Below are 15,656 nucleotides of genomic sequence, written 5' to 3' on the forward strand. Positions count from 1 at the left end.
GGTGTTGGATAACCATAGGGTGAAGTTGGTGGCGGCTTGGTCTGGGTTAGAGGAGTGGGCTGGGGTGTTTAGAAGGAGCGATGAGGAGATCTGGTCGATGGTGATTTTGTTCCAGTTTCTTTGCAGAGTTGGTTGGGGGTGGTTGATGGGTTTCGGCTTGTTGTAGGTGAAGTGAACGCAGCTGTGGTCAGTCCAGAGGAGATCCGTAGTGTGGCTGAAGGCGATATGATTGCTGGAGGTGAAGATAGGGTCGAGTGTGTGACCTGCGATGTGGGTGGGGGAAGTGACCAGTTGTTTAAGTCCGAGGTTGGCGAGGTTGTCCAAGAGGGTGGTGGTGTTGCGGTCGTTGTTCTTTTCAAGGTGAAAGTTGAGGTCTCCCAGAAGGATGTAATCTTTGGAGGGGAGCGCGTGTGGAGTGATGAAGTCCGTGATGTCTTCACTGAATTTTGCACGGGGTCCTGGTGGTCTGTAGAGGAGGGTGCCTCTGAGTGTGGTCTTGGGGTCGATGTGGATCTGGAAGTGAAGGTGTTCAGAGTTGGCGAGATTGACGTCAGAGCTGGTTGAGATGTGGATTGATTTTTTATGGACGATAGCGATTCCTCCTCCTGTGTGGCCGGTACGGTCCTTGCGTGTGATCTTATATTCTTCAGGGATGGCAATGGTGATGTCTGGGGCGGAGGAAGCGTTCATCCATGTTTCTGTTAGGAAGGCGACGTCTGGTGAGATGGTGTCTAGTAGATTCCATAGGTCAATGGCGTGCCTGTGGACCGATCGGGTGTTGAGAAGGATGCATTGTAGGTGGTTGGTGTCGGGAATCTGAGGTGTGATCGTAGCGGAGTTGGTGACGGTACCGATGAATTTGCAGGAGTAGCATGAGAAAGGTCCATGGGTGTGTCCAGGAGCGGTTTGGACGCAGGTGGGGGAGCGGCCGGGGTTAAGGGCTAGGAGGGTGGTGGCATCGTAGGTAATGCGGGAGGGCTGGGCAAAGCGAGGACCAGGGGGTATGGCGCGGGGCGCGGTCCAGGTGCGGACGGGCGTAGACGGGCTTACCTTTGGCGCACCTTCGGCGTGTACGTAGCGCGTGGACGCTGCGCGTTGGATCATCAGGCATAAATGAAGTGTGGAGGGGGCGGAGCGTGGGAGGGTCAGCTGGGAGGCGGGGTCTGGGAGGAGACACGGGAGAAACCCCAAACAAGTCGAAATGGCCGCCTAAAATGAAATCGAAAGTGGGGCACAGCCGGAGCTTCAAACAGAGATTCTTCTAAGTAAGTAATTAAAGAGACGTTCCCCCGACAAGCACAATCGCCGTTTAATACAAGTAGATACTATGTAGCACAATCGCCGCTTTAAACAATTCGATACAATGTAGCAGTGCGAGCCTAAACGCTAATAGGCGCTTTAACTTTATGAAATGAGGTCGGAAAAGCAATGCGGGCATAAACGATACCAGGCGCAGTAAGAAGCTGCAAGCACTGTAGCAGGAGGGCAGTCAGCAGGAATCCGGGCAGGCAAGGCAGGCAGCTAGCACAGGGCTTCAGAGAAGCGAGTGGAGAGCTGTGGGAGCGACCGTGATGGATGGAATCCAGACGGCCAGCATGCAATACCCGTTCATAGTTTCGAAAACCTTTATTTTGCAAAATCATTTCAGCACGTGGATTATGAGGGTGCAGTCGTATTTGGCCGGACACGGCAATGGCTAAAGTGCGTACAGTGGGGGGTTGTTTTGCAACAAAAAACATTAGAACGGTTTATCCATTCATTCGTAGGAAACTAAAACATCTATCAATTGGTTGGGGGATCGGGGGCATTTATTTCATAATTTAGAAGCATAGTCAGACTAGTTGCAATCAGATTTCCTATATGCATACCGTGTGCGTGCGTCATAAGCGAGGTTATACATCAGCTATATAAAAATATAATACATCGTACATTTGTAATCAACATTTTTAACGGGATCCTTTTACATGTTCGTCGAGTGAGCTCTCCTTCTTTCTTGTCAAGTGTACAAAGGATCATATATGTCTCAGAACATCAAGTTTTGTATTAGTAAAAAGGAACACCACGAGGTGTTCGCAAGTTCCTATTGATACCGGCGCCATTTTGGGCGGGGCCAGGTTAGTCCGGAAGTAGCATCAAGGAAAAATGTTTCCTACAACCGGCAGTTGGACCAGAGTCCTTTTCGGCAGTTCTAGAATTCCTGCTAACAGAAAGAGTGGCAATGTCATGCTTGTTTCGTTAGTGATCAAGGCAGTCGTCCCTTACCGGAAGCCTGCAGGGGCCGAGGGCTCCGCCGGGGACCTTTGTAGACTCTTCAAGGCTGTGGAGATGCTGTCGGAGGTGGGGGCTCGTGCTCCGGTGGGCGAGCGACCGAGTTACATTGCTGTTCAAAGTTACTCTAGCGGCCGAGACCCGCCTTCCAGCGGGCCCAGACGCCATTTTGAGGCCCTGCAGCAGTCCCCTCTCGTCGAGTCTGCAAGAGTGGAAGAGACCTTTCTGAGGACAAATAGGGAATGGAACTCTGTGTTGTGGAAGCGGGATGTTCGGCTGGGGTGCAGCTGTGATGCCCCCACCTGGGGGGCGAGGGAGACTCGTTCGGGCCGTCTCCTTCTCCCGGTGCACTCCAGGCCGCTCTCTTTCATGGGCATGCACGATGGTCTCTCCACACCCTGTGCTCCACAAGGCCCATGCCCAGTGCTGTGGAAGTATGGCCGCCTGCGGCGCACATACGGTGCTGCACAAGTATCGGTGCAGCCATTGCATATTCGGTGCTCCGAAAATATGGGCACCGTTGCATGTTCGGTGCTGCGCAAGTACTGGGGCGCCACCATGGTATGTTCGGTGCTACGCAGGTATTGGCACCACCGCCTGGCTGGGGGAGTTCGGCGCTGGGCCGGGGGCTGGGAGACCTCCTATCCATGGAGGTGGGAGAGGCTCGTCCGCGTCGCCTCTCCCTCCCAGCCCAACTTGGACTAATTTTTGTGGAGGTATGAACAGGACATCCCGCCGTCCAGAGTTGCCGCGGCCATTGTTCATGACAGAAGTGGCGCCTGGCGTGTTGCTGCGGCTGTCACGGAGGGGAAAAGGAAGGAGGTGTCTCGTCCTTCTCTGGGCCGGGCTTCCTTAGGTTATCGGCTGCAGCCGGACTCAGTTGGCCCCGGTCCCTGGCCATTGGTGGCCGGACCGGGAGGACATGTGGCGGGACTACCTGAAACTCCCATGCGCCACCGTGGCCGGGCCGGGAAGGCATGTGGCGGGACTGCCTGCAGCTATCCAGGGCCGCTGCGGCCGGACTCCGCTGGCCCCTGCCTCTCCTCCGGCTCCCCCCTATGTTATGATTTCCTGACCGATTGTTGGCAGCAGGGCCCGCCTTATATGGGTTGCTGCTGGTTGGGCGTAGCCGTAACCCTGCCCTGCTTTGGAAGGTTCCAGAGCGTGGGGGGGGGGGGCGAATGTTCTGTTGACTTTCATTTTCTAGGTTTTACCGTTCTTGTTTCAAACGTTTTCTGTTGTTAGGGTATTAATAGGTGTTTATTATTACGTATTGTTATTTATTTCTTGTTCGTCATGTTAAATAAAAGTTCAAGTTCATCAGTGGCCTACGGATTTCGTTTTCCCATTTCTTTCTTTCCAGGTTGTTTCATGCTAAAGTTTCTGTTAACAGAGTTTAAGTAACACGGAAGCACATGCAGAGGGATGACGTAGATTCATGCTTCACATACACATAAACTCAGACGGGAGACAGTACAAGTATGACATACAAAGACCCAAGACAAATATAAAACAATTATTGGCCATAATTATCCTTCTCCGTCTGTTAATTTAGAGCTAGACTGGGTTCCCGTCTTAACATTGTCCGATCTATGAAAACTCGAACATGTCGCTGAAATCGGTCTGGCGAAATCTGTGCCATCGGGCATAATCAAACGTGGTGGTTCTATCTGGTCTGACCATGTCAGTCTGATTCTTCTTTGTCTGGCGCTTTTTCCCTTTCTTCCGGGCTGCTATTCCTGTCGGTCCTCTGTTCCTACTCTCGCTCAGTAAAGTCGGACATTGGGCTTTCCAGTGTCCGATACATTTACAAAAAGCACATTGGTCTTGCCCTAAGTCTGGCCGTCCTGTGCGTAGTGTCGGGGGGTAACTTTCGGGTCGTGGTGTCCAGGGGTTGTCCTGTTGATATATTCCTCTACCTGCTCTGTCCTCGTCTCTTCTCTTTCGTTGCATTGCCTCTTTTCGCCACATACCGAGACTGTCGAGCATAATAGGCGTTGTCTTATTATTACGAAGGGCTATTTCTAACGTTTCTATTTTATCAAGATCGAAGGATCCTACCAGTGGCCACTGTTTGTCTTGACTTTCTTTGGTATACCTGTGCCACAATTTATTATAGGCTATGGTAACTAATCCATAGTTTATGAACATGTCCTTATTAGGGGTGCCTTCCAGCGGAGCTAGATGATCCACCTCTAATAAACGGTCCGGGCTGAACCAGCTATCAATCAGTGGGGAGAAGACAGACATGACGGCTCGCAACGAGGGACAAAAGTCAGCACTGCCTATCTTATCACTGTGTGCAAAGACTAGACAGAATATTTCTATTCTACGTTGTTTGCAGGCAGTGAATACCTCATGAACCAATAACAAAAAACAACCAATAAAAATAAAATAAAATCAGTGGGGAGAATAAGTAGGGGCGCAAAAGTCTGCGTCCTCTACCCTTTCACTATCCGTAAAGAGTAATCTGTTATTTCTTGTTTGCAGACAGAGAATCTCCAGAAAACAATCCGTGAACAGTAGTTCGGGGTCAAAGAACCCAGTTAATCAGTGTGGGAGAGGTAATCTCCCGAAAACCGTTAATAAATAATAGGATTCAGTGGGGGAGAAAAATAGGCACGACGGCTGCGTTACCTATCCTTCACTGTTTGCAAAAGGGAAAGAGCCTACTGTTTCTCCGCGTGCAGACAGTGAATCTCCAAATAAGTTAACAAAGAGTAATACTAGTATTTTCTGAACAATCGGTCAATTATTTTGCAGTTTGTCGTGTTTACACGACCTTACCCGGACCGTATGGACGGTTTCTTGTCTTCCGAATCCAGCGCCCGATCGTCCTCTTTTTCTCGTATTCCTCGCAGCACTCCTAATGGTTCCCAGTCAGGACCGTAGATCACTCGAGAGAGGTCTGTTCGGAACTAGTGAAGTTCGGATGATCGGCTGCCAGACGAGGGTCTATTGGGCATGAGCTCTCCCGATCGTTGCAGTAGTTCACTCTGTCGTCAGGACCTCTCCCACTGGATCCACGAGTCGCTGATGGGCCCCACGCTTGGGACGCCAATTGTAGAATCTAGGTCGTGGGACAATCGATGTTTGCCCGGCGGTATCGCCTCTTATACCCATGAAACATTAATCAATGAAGAGGCAGGCGCTGGAGACGGGAAGGCAGGAAACAAGGTTTATTCTCTCCGGAGGAGAACACATCAGTTAGACAGCAGGTATCGTTCTGAGGTGCTCTAACTGCATCTCTGAGGCCTGGCCTCTTATATACAGGTTTTATGGCTTTATTACAGATTACATGTTCATGGCAATGCTTTGATGTACGGAAAGACATTCCCGGAATCTCCCCTTCGGGCCCGTTCCCACACACATTTACAGTAGAAGTCCCCACCCCGGTCACAACAGGTGATGATTATCGCGCAGCTGGATATTCCGTCGATTCATGGAATGTGGGGGGGGTTCGATCGGATCTCATGGGGTGGGGGCTTTGATCAACTCGGGGGTCCTTTGATGAGGGAAGCTTTCTACTGTACGGGGAGGGGCAAGGAATAGTATCGGCAGAGCTAGGTGTCGGCCTGGGAACGAGGAAGACAAACGGGCACACGGAGAAAAAGGGTTTGCATCAAAGGGCCGGGGACCATGAAAGGAATGAAGGGAGGTGTCGCGCTGGGAACAGGATGGGGTTCTGAGGCAGAGCTGCGCTGAAGAGGGGTTTATGACTCAAGGCAGGTGCGAGCAGGGGGGTTTGGTCAGCGTTCAGGCTTGGTGAGGGCGAAGGGCTATGTTGGGGGCCAGTGGCACGCAAAAAGGGCTGTTCTGATCGAGGCACCTAAAATGGCGGGCACGCACGACAAAAAGTGTGGCATCAGGGGGAAAAGGCAAGATGGCGCAGATAATGTTTACCAAAATCGTACTAATTTTCCACACACCCACCTTTTTTAGACAGAGGCTGGGGCAGAGGCAGAGGAAAAAGAAGAGGGGGATACAAACGGGTCCAATGGCTGCAACTAGAACCACAAATGCAAACCAGGAGCCAGACAACCAAAATAGTGTTCAACCTGTCCACCAGAGTGATATCACCAGATGAGAATGGTGTTCGTCAAAAAGGCCTAGGTTTCGTTCCAACTCCTCGAGAGGATAAGTTCTGCTGGCTAGCGAACTTCACAGTTTTTTCCAGAAAATTAGACTCCGGACTTTTTTCTAGGGAAAACCAATGCTAGAAACTGAGGATTCTGGATTCTGGATTATGCAATCCCTCCAGATTCACTACTACAGCTAGGATGACTCCCAATCAAGTACTTACCTTCGAGCAAACAGTACATAAGAACATAGAAGAGTCTAGCCCTCCCACACTTTTCTACAATATGTCAAATAGAGAATAAGATGCAGTGAGGACACTTACCTTTGACCCCACTATCACCATAAAGGATGCTACTACTGTCATTATGACCATCACCGACTACAACACCGAATGCCTTCCTCCACTTGCGGATATATTACCGCCTGCTCAACACTGACCCAACTGAGGGACTCGCCATCAGGATCCAGACATTGGTCACGGCAGCTGATACCCATGGTTGGGTCACAAGGAATGAGGACGAATTTTTGGCAAATCAGTCTCCCAAAACACCATTCTTCTACATCTTGCCAAAAATACATAAAGATTGACTCCCCACCCATCCCCGAAAGACCCATTGTGTCAGGGATTGGATCCCTTCTGGAACCATTGAACAAATTCCTGCAACCACTCATGATGAATACTCCATCCTTCCTCAAGGACACCAGGGACTTCTTGAACTTGATTGAAGAAGCGAACCACCTGTATGAGATTGACCTCTTGGTCACCCTCGATGTTGAGCCACTATATGCACACATTCCCCAGAACGCCACCATTAAGGTTGTAGAGAACAGCCTCCTGTCTGTAACTTGGACCTCAGCAACACCCGTAAGTGTCATTACAGAGTGCGCAACCATAGCACTAAAAGAACATTTATTTCTGTCCATGGACCATTTCTACCACTAGGTACAAGGTACCTTGATGGGGAGTACCTTCGCACCCTGTCTCACCTGCCTGTACATGGATGATTTAGAGAGGGAGCACTTCTTTGCTGACACAAACCCCTACAATACCAACATCATATTGTTGCAATGCTAAATAGACAACATCACCATCTTTTGGCGTGGTGATATTGACTCCTGCCATGAATTATACACCTGGATCAACTCATTCAACCCATACCTCAGGTTTACCAAGACAATCTCAGACAGAGAACTTCCTTTTTTGGATCTCTTGATCTCCCTCAACAATGGCAAGCTATCAACCACTACCTTAAAAAAAATACTGCAATAGTCTCCTGCTATGCAAAAGCCACCATCCGAAAGCCCACTGGGACAACCTCCCTTATGGGCAATTTCTTCATCTTAGTCAGATGCAATAATGTTAGTGACTATAATTTGCAGGTCACTGAACTCAGCACTAACGTCAGAGTCTGCAACTACTCCCCAGGACTGTGACCCAGGCACACAAGAGGTCTAGAAACAACCACCGGACAGCAATGTTAAAACTCAAAAACAGGACCAATGATGATATTATCACATGTCAACACTTTCACTCCCACTCGAACCATATACAAAGGATTATCCCAAAACAACGGCCAATACTATACTCAGGTTTCCTCAACATCCTCCTTCCATGCTTTGCATTTAAACGCACATAGAACCAAAGAGACATGCTGATACACACAAGAACCCAGTAAATTCCTAGGTCAGAACAACGCCCACTTTGGAACCTACCCCCAGTTACTAGACACTGCTGATGTGGGTCATGTGTGGTATGCCATCTGACCAAAACAACAAACAAATTCAGGCTACATCATTCACATATAGGGACACAGAGAGGCCATACTAACTGCAACACAAAGAACTGCGGACCCGATTCACAGAACTAACTTAAGACAAAATCCTAAACTTACTACTTTTGGTATTCACAGAAGTTAGGATTTTGTCTTAAGACAGACTTAAGACAGACTTGAGACAGACTTAAGTTAGGATTCTGTCTTAAGTCTGTCTTAAGTCTGTCTTAAGACAAAATCCTAACTTCTGTGAATACCAAAAGTAGTAAGTTTAGGAATTTGTCTTAAGTTAGTTCTGTGAATCAGGCCCTGTGTGTGTGTGTGTGTGTGTATATATATATATATATATATATATCTCATCACCTGTCCTTGTATGATTAGATAAGTTGGCATGACAACAAGACCAGAAAAGACTAGGATCAAAGAGGTCCGCAGCAACATACGGTGCAAACAAAGAACCACCAAGATGAGCGCACATTACCTGGCCACCACTCACACCCCTGATGAACTCCAGTGGACCATCCTGAAACATGTAATCATTGGGACAAACAAACTTTTCCGAAGGGAACAACACTGGTCTTTCATCTAGCTACCCATATAACGGGTTAAACGGCTTAAACAACAACATTCCCTGGAGTAAATTAAACACTTGAGGCTGCAGTTGCCACTTCTCTGCACCCGGTTGTCAGAAGGTGATGGTGTCTCACCTACGTAAACCAGCTGTGACTCTTTCCGTCATTGTTACTACATTTGGACATGACACACAGCCAACACTTGGCTACCTGATATTCTCCAGTACAATCACTGACCTGTCAACTACTTACTTGATATGATCATCTAACTGACCATACAAACACATTTGCTGCTCCCTGCAACTGCCATGAAATGGCCATATGATATGCAGTCAGCAGAGGGTCACACGTACTCCCTTCGCCATTTACATTACCTACTCTGTCACACATGTCTGCCCCCACCTGTGACTGTTAAACATCCTTATATGATACACTCCCCGTCCTGACTACTGATTGTCTAGATATTTTTTCTTACAACCATTAAATGCATCTGTACCATATATCTTTGAACCTCAAATAAGTGACCCATACCTGGCCATGTGGATACTGCCTCTATTTTTACTAAACAATAAACAAGGTATAATACCTGCATAGTATATAATCAAAATAGGGAGAGAAGAGGTTATGCCTGGAAAGCAAAAAGAGGTGGATACGTCCTCCTCTGGTCAATGTATGAGAAACATAAGGGTTCCCCACTTTTAACAATACCAGCTCAACGGAACATTAAAAGTCTTTTTTCATAGAACCAGGTATTTTTTAATTAATTCCCTCCTCCACTCACTCCCGACCCTTCCACTCTCATACCTACACCACACATAGTCTTGTTCAACAACTAGTACCCCGCATAGTTGTAGGTTGTAGAACGCACCGTCCCGCAGCAGGGCGGCAGGGCGGGAAGACCACTATGATGAAGCATGACACCAAGGGCCCTTTTGGTGTGTGTGGGGTATTTAAAAAAAGCTGTGTGTTTTCCACCACTGTAGGAGACACACCTAGTTTGGGAAAACACGGTTACACATCCTTCAGGGGTGGATCCCTTTCATATAATACCTCCATATGCAGTATTGACAGTTCAATATCCTCTTTTCATAGGTTCTTATATTTTGCTTGCCAGATCATCTGTATCAGGATTCCAGTTTCCTTTGTCGATTTCCCCTTTTTGACGGGCAACTTCCCCTTCCAAGATGGCATCTGTTTCACTCTAAACAGATACGTTTGAACGTGACAGCTACTTGTGACTCCATGAACTTAATATATGCACTCAAATGCCCATGCGGATTAGTCTACGTGGGTAAAACCACGAGAAAAATTAAAACAAGAGTTACTGAACATAAGAGTAACATAAGGACAAGGAACGAGAAATCGACCATCTCAGTGCATTTCAATGAAGTAAGACACAACATCTCACAGCTGAAGTTCTTGGTACTGGAAACCATAGACAACATTGACAATCAGGACGTCAACAAGAGATTGTTACAGAAAGAAATACAATGGATTTTCAAACTTGATTCTCTGAAGCCCCATGGGCTTAATGATCGTTTGGAACTTTCATGTTACCTCTAAAAAGAGGTGAACTACACTGCTCCAGAGCGTGAATTCCCATTTTATAGCTCACTTATGATTGTTGTTTCATTTATGATTTTTCACCAGTTTTATTTATTTATTTGGACATTTCATTGTTTAATACCAACAATAGGTTAGTAATACTAGTAACATTAGAGATCTGTGATTACAACTTCACTGCCCAATCCAACATGGCCGCACGCACTTTGAGTTTCACACAATAGTCCCATGTTTATGTCTATGCCATGAGAGCACCGGGTACTCGGCGTCTATATCGTAACGTTTCAATGCAAGACACACGCTAACCTTGCAGGACACACCCGAGAGATTGCACGACCCATGAAGCGGTGAGACGCACATTTCATATAAAGGGTGATTTACACCGCTAAACGCTTGGGGTATAAGGACATAGAACTTAATAACATTGTTCAATATTTTCGTAACGCACGAACTACACGGGTGAGACGAGTATAAACACACAGTGGAAGTTAAAGCAATAGTGGTATATAGAACATGAAATAGAGGACGCCACATTTGTTTAGTTGATCTAACCTGCATTTATTTACGAGTCCACATGCATTTAGTTACGTTACAAGATTTTTGGTTAACCACACGAGTGCACACAATCTTTTGAACATCACTTGGGAAGCCCACGCAGTTATACTTGATTTATGGATTCCGAATGATTCGTTGTTTTTACAACATGTTTAGAAATAATAACGGTATGATATTATTTAGTGCTGATGTAAAGTAATAGTTATATGATATCCAGGAGATTGCATGGACCCTCATTGTGATTAATTATATGTTTACAGATTCCCCTGACGAAGCGCCTGTTATGGGCGCGAAATGCATTGGGAAGATGCTAATTTAAATATATACATGGATATAATGTGAATTTTGGAAACAGAGAACGTTGGATGTGACATTAAAACATCAAATTTCTCACTCATGATATAATAAATATCTTTGATGAACTTTATGATTTTGGATTGAATACTCAAATCAAAACTTTGGTTGTGAATTTGGAGATCAGTTGATACCTTAACGTTGTGCCCAGAGGGTCGTTCCCTACATTTAGGGGACGCAATATTTTGTCACTCTAAACAGGGCCATCTGCAAACAAAGGATCCCTGCCCTGGCTGGCGGGCATGTCTGCGCTTGCACCAGCCAGCCCTGGCACCAGTAGGAGGCATAGCTATGACACCTAACGAGCGCACATAGGCTGCACTGGGGCCACGCATCACTCGCACCAGCAGGCACAGGCACCCATCAGAGGCACAGCTATGGCGAGTGCTGACATGCCACGTGGGTGCGAACTACCCATTTGGCATATCACAATAACTATGGGGCATGATTATCCCCCTACATGGCGGCCACATCTTTTACGCTGTTCGAGGGCTGGTCTAGTCACCTCCAGCTCAATACCAAAAACCAGTACACCTGTGATCACCCCCAACCACATACCTGTAACCAATCCTGGCACATTTATAAACCCTCTCCCCAACTTAATTCACTGCCTCAGCAGAGGAGGGTAGGTCACCGGTAAATTAACATGTAGGTCCACGTGAGTACTAACTTTTTTTGTCCTTCAGCTACCTCCTAATTGGTACACCTATTTTCACCAGTTTATCTCTGCAGCGAGGCACGGTCCACTGCCCATACTTAAGGGGCACCATTACCACTCTAAAAGGGTAAGATTCATATTTCTTACTTTTGGGATATGCTACCCTACAATGTACCACGGCCTAAATATGTGTTTGGTGTTATGCTGTTTTCGACGTGTGGTCACCTGCATATTTGTTTGCTTTACTGTGCAGAGTTCACTCCGGGGCAACAATGTGCCCTCAAATATACGCAAGAAAGACCCCCATCTAAACTTTGCCATAACTTGGCTTATGTCCTGTGCCATAGCTGGTATAGTTGATAAATATTGATTGAGCGCATCTATTTAACACACCTCCTCTCCAAATCAGGTGTAGGGTAGACGTCATCTATTTGGTCCTGAAGAAATACCTAGTATCCAGTTGGACGAAACATGTTGACCCTACATCACATATTTTGAGCTATCAAGGTTTATTGGCTCGTGTGACAGCGATTTTCTTTTTTGAATCCTGTAAAGGGGACCACCCTATTAAAACCATTCTCGGTGCCACTTAGACAGTTTTATATCACCCAGCATACCACCCTTCACTCACTACATCCTCACTTGCATTCAGCCTTACGGCTAAAAATCTGAAAATCTCTGCCAAAGAGCCCGCTCGAGGGGCTCGTTGGGCATTGCAGCGCAGGCCCTACAAGGAGCAGCCCAATGAAGAAGTATGACACCAATCTGGGTGTGCGAGGGCAATCACTTGTGATCACACGGATTCCCCCAATCCACTCGATCAGTCTTCTGGTCGCGACTGACAGCTTTGTATTTCTTTCTCTTGCCTTTTTTAGAGGAACAGTGTCCTTCTTTTGTTTAACTACGAGTTCTATTCCTGTGCAGCTTTGGCCACCTACTACCCTGATGGATGAACAAATATACATTGAGCCTGGGTGAGACCTGTCAGTCCACTACGAATACTGTGGTAACTCATCTCTGTCTGAATGTGTGTCGAAGGGAACTGCCAAGCCCCAGGGTGTGTATCGCCACATCCGTCTGTTCTTTTTGCATTGCTTCGGACAGCTTTTGGCACTCATATTTCCTTAGTGCTAATATGTGTTTGTTATCAAGAATCTGTATAGCTGACACTCAGGGATGTCAGTGTGTATGGGGTGTGGGGGATTTGGGTTTGTATTTTTTTTTTTATCCGGTTACATCCTCTGTGATCAGATTGTAAGCTTCACCACTCTACATCTACACCTAGAGTTCACGCCACACTCCATAGTCATTATACGCAGCGGTAGCACCCTGTAGGAAGAATCTTTCCCTTTATATCTTCAAACATTCAATGTCTGAATGACCCTTGCATGGCTCGCCTCTTGGGATGGACAATCTATTGATATTGCTCTCCGTCCAGGACATTGCTCAACAAGCATTTGCAATGCAATAGGTCTCGCATTAGGAACGTTTGAGCTATTAGTTTTGTAAATGACACATTTTTTATTTATGTGTTGGTTTTTGAGAATAGCGAAATGAATAGCTTTGTCATTTATAATGCCAATAGTTTTAACTTTCGCAAATGTGAGATCTTTAGCATTTGTAATGCAATAGGTGTGGTATTTACATGACTTAGATGTATTGATATTACAAAGAACAATGGCTTTTATTTTTTAAAATAATTAATACTTAAATAAAAGTGATTGTAATTTATAATGGCACTAGCTTACATTTTTGTAAATAACTTTTGGGAAGATTATGTTCATTGTATTTTATTGTGACGAAAATCCAAGAGCAGAAGTGAAATATGAACATTTTTTTGGTGACATTTGTAATAAAGCGTGAAACATTGAGATAACATATTTGAACCAGTTGTTGCATACCAGACTTCAACATCAGCCAATCGCGTTGATAAAGAGGTTTTAATGCGCACGATTCCAACGATTGCAAGTTGTGTACGATCAAATTTTGAGCAATATGTTCCTGTGACATGCAGCAAGTTTTCCCTGTTGCAAAACACGATAATGGATGCCTATATAATGCGATATGTAATATTGCTCCGAGCGCAGACGGAACCTATGAACCGCCCGCCCCCCACCCTGCCCCCGCCAGCAAATCCAGCTCAGAGGAGAGGCGGCCCGCTGTGACCGCGGCGGCTGGGACACGCTAGTAGCCAGAAGGAGGCGTGCTCGTGACAGGCTGGGGAGCGGGCGCACATGTTCCAGGCAGCGACGGAGGCCTGGCGCGCACCGCCTCCCTGTGCCGTGCCGCGCGCCGTGAGTCTCGTCCCCTTTTCCTCTTCCCAGTGTGTGCACCACGGGGGCCTGTTTCCTACGCTGGGGGCCTGCAACCGCCGCTCCCTACGATGTTGGCGGAGGCTGGCGTAAGTACCGATTGTATGGCAGATCTCCCGATGCATGGGGCGGGGGGGTTTGTCTGTGTGTGCGTGCAGGGGGCGTTAGGGGGCGGCGGCTTGTGTATGTGTGCCTGTCTGTATGTGTGTGTGTGGTGGGGGGCGGCAGCGTGTGTACATGTGCCTGTGTGTGTGTGTGTGCAGGGGTGTGGGGGCTGGCTGTGTGCGCAAGGGAATGTGAGGCACGAGATGGGCACGGCGCCGTGCGCGCCCATGAGGTGAAATCTGCGCTCGTGCCCCTCTCGTGTCTACATTCCCAGAAACGGGCAGCAATAGGTCTCGAGCAGACTCTGCTCGACCTAAAAATGAGGTCCCCAATGTTTTTTTCCATTCATGAAACACATACTCACATGCTGATTTTCGACTACATCATCTCCATGCAGACATGGAGGGACGATTTCTAATTCTGATAGGATCTCTAGAAACTGTAAAGTTGGCCCTTGTGAACATATATGCGTCAAATATTGACTCTCCCCATTTCTTCCAAGGTATCCTTGCCACATTAGGGCCGTTTGAGATTGATTTAATATTATGGGGAGAGGATTTAAATCTGGTGTTAAACCCAGATCTTGAGATCACAAGTGCACAATGCTCTCTCCACACAAAATCACTGAGAATCCTGGAAGATATTATAGGCCTTTTTTCGGCTTCACAACCTTTGGCGACAGGCACACCCCTTCAACAAAGACTACACACATTACTCCTACACACAAAATTCCTCTTTTTGATTGGATTACTGGTTATCTACACTTGACCTGGGCGGCATGGGCTACTGAAGTCATCCACCTACCCTACACGCTTGGATCATTATGATCCAATGTTGATGCCATACAGCGCAACTTCGACACCTGGACACAGCTTCCATTATTCCTGGTGGGCAAAGTGGCACTGTTGAAAATGGGAGTTTTATCTTTAAATTCTTCTATCTTTTTAAAAATATTCCAATACCCCTTAACAAGCACTTCTTCCATAAACCAAGTCCGTATTGACCGACTTTTTCTGGGCTAGCAGTGCCGCTTGGATATGCTGGGACACACGGACTCTCCTGTACAAGCGCAGGGGCTCTGAGGTTCCTGATTTAGGATTATACTATTACGTAGCGCGTCGCCACTATGCGACCCTTTGGTACCATCCCCACCATCGCCAACTCTATCTAAAACTTGAACGGGAACAGGTCAAGGGCGCACCCCTGATGTCAATACTCCCCCAGTGGCCGCCAAGGCTTTAAAGTGAGTTGAGAACTGTGGCTATAACTGCTGGGCGTGGCGCACACTAACTTGCAGAGCGGGAACCCCTTTCCTATACTCCCCGGCGGTACCCCTTTTAAACAACCCCTTTATGCCAGTTACCTTAGAAAGAACTGCACAGACAACCCTGCATAAGATGGCCTTATATGAGCTAGG

This window comes from Lissotriton helveticus, chromosome 1_1, assembly GCF_964261635.1.
Source record: "Lissotriton helveticus chromosome 1_1, aLisHel1.1, whole genome shotgun sequence".
Taxonomy (NCBI): domain Eukaryota; kingdom Metazoa; phylum Chordata; class Amphibia; order Caudata; family Salamandridae; genus Lissotriton; species Lissotriton helveticus.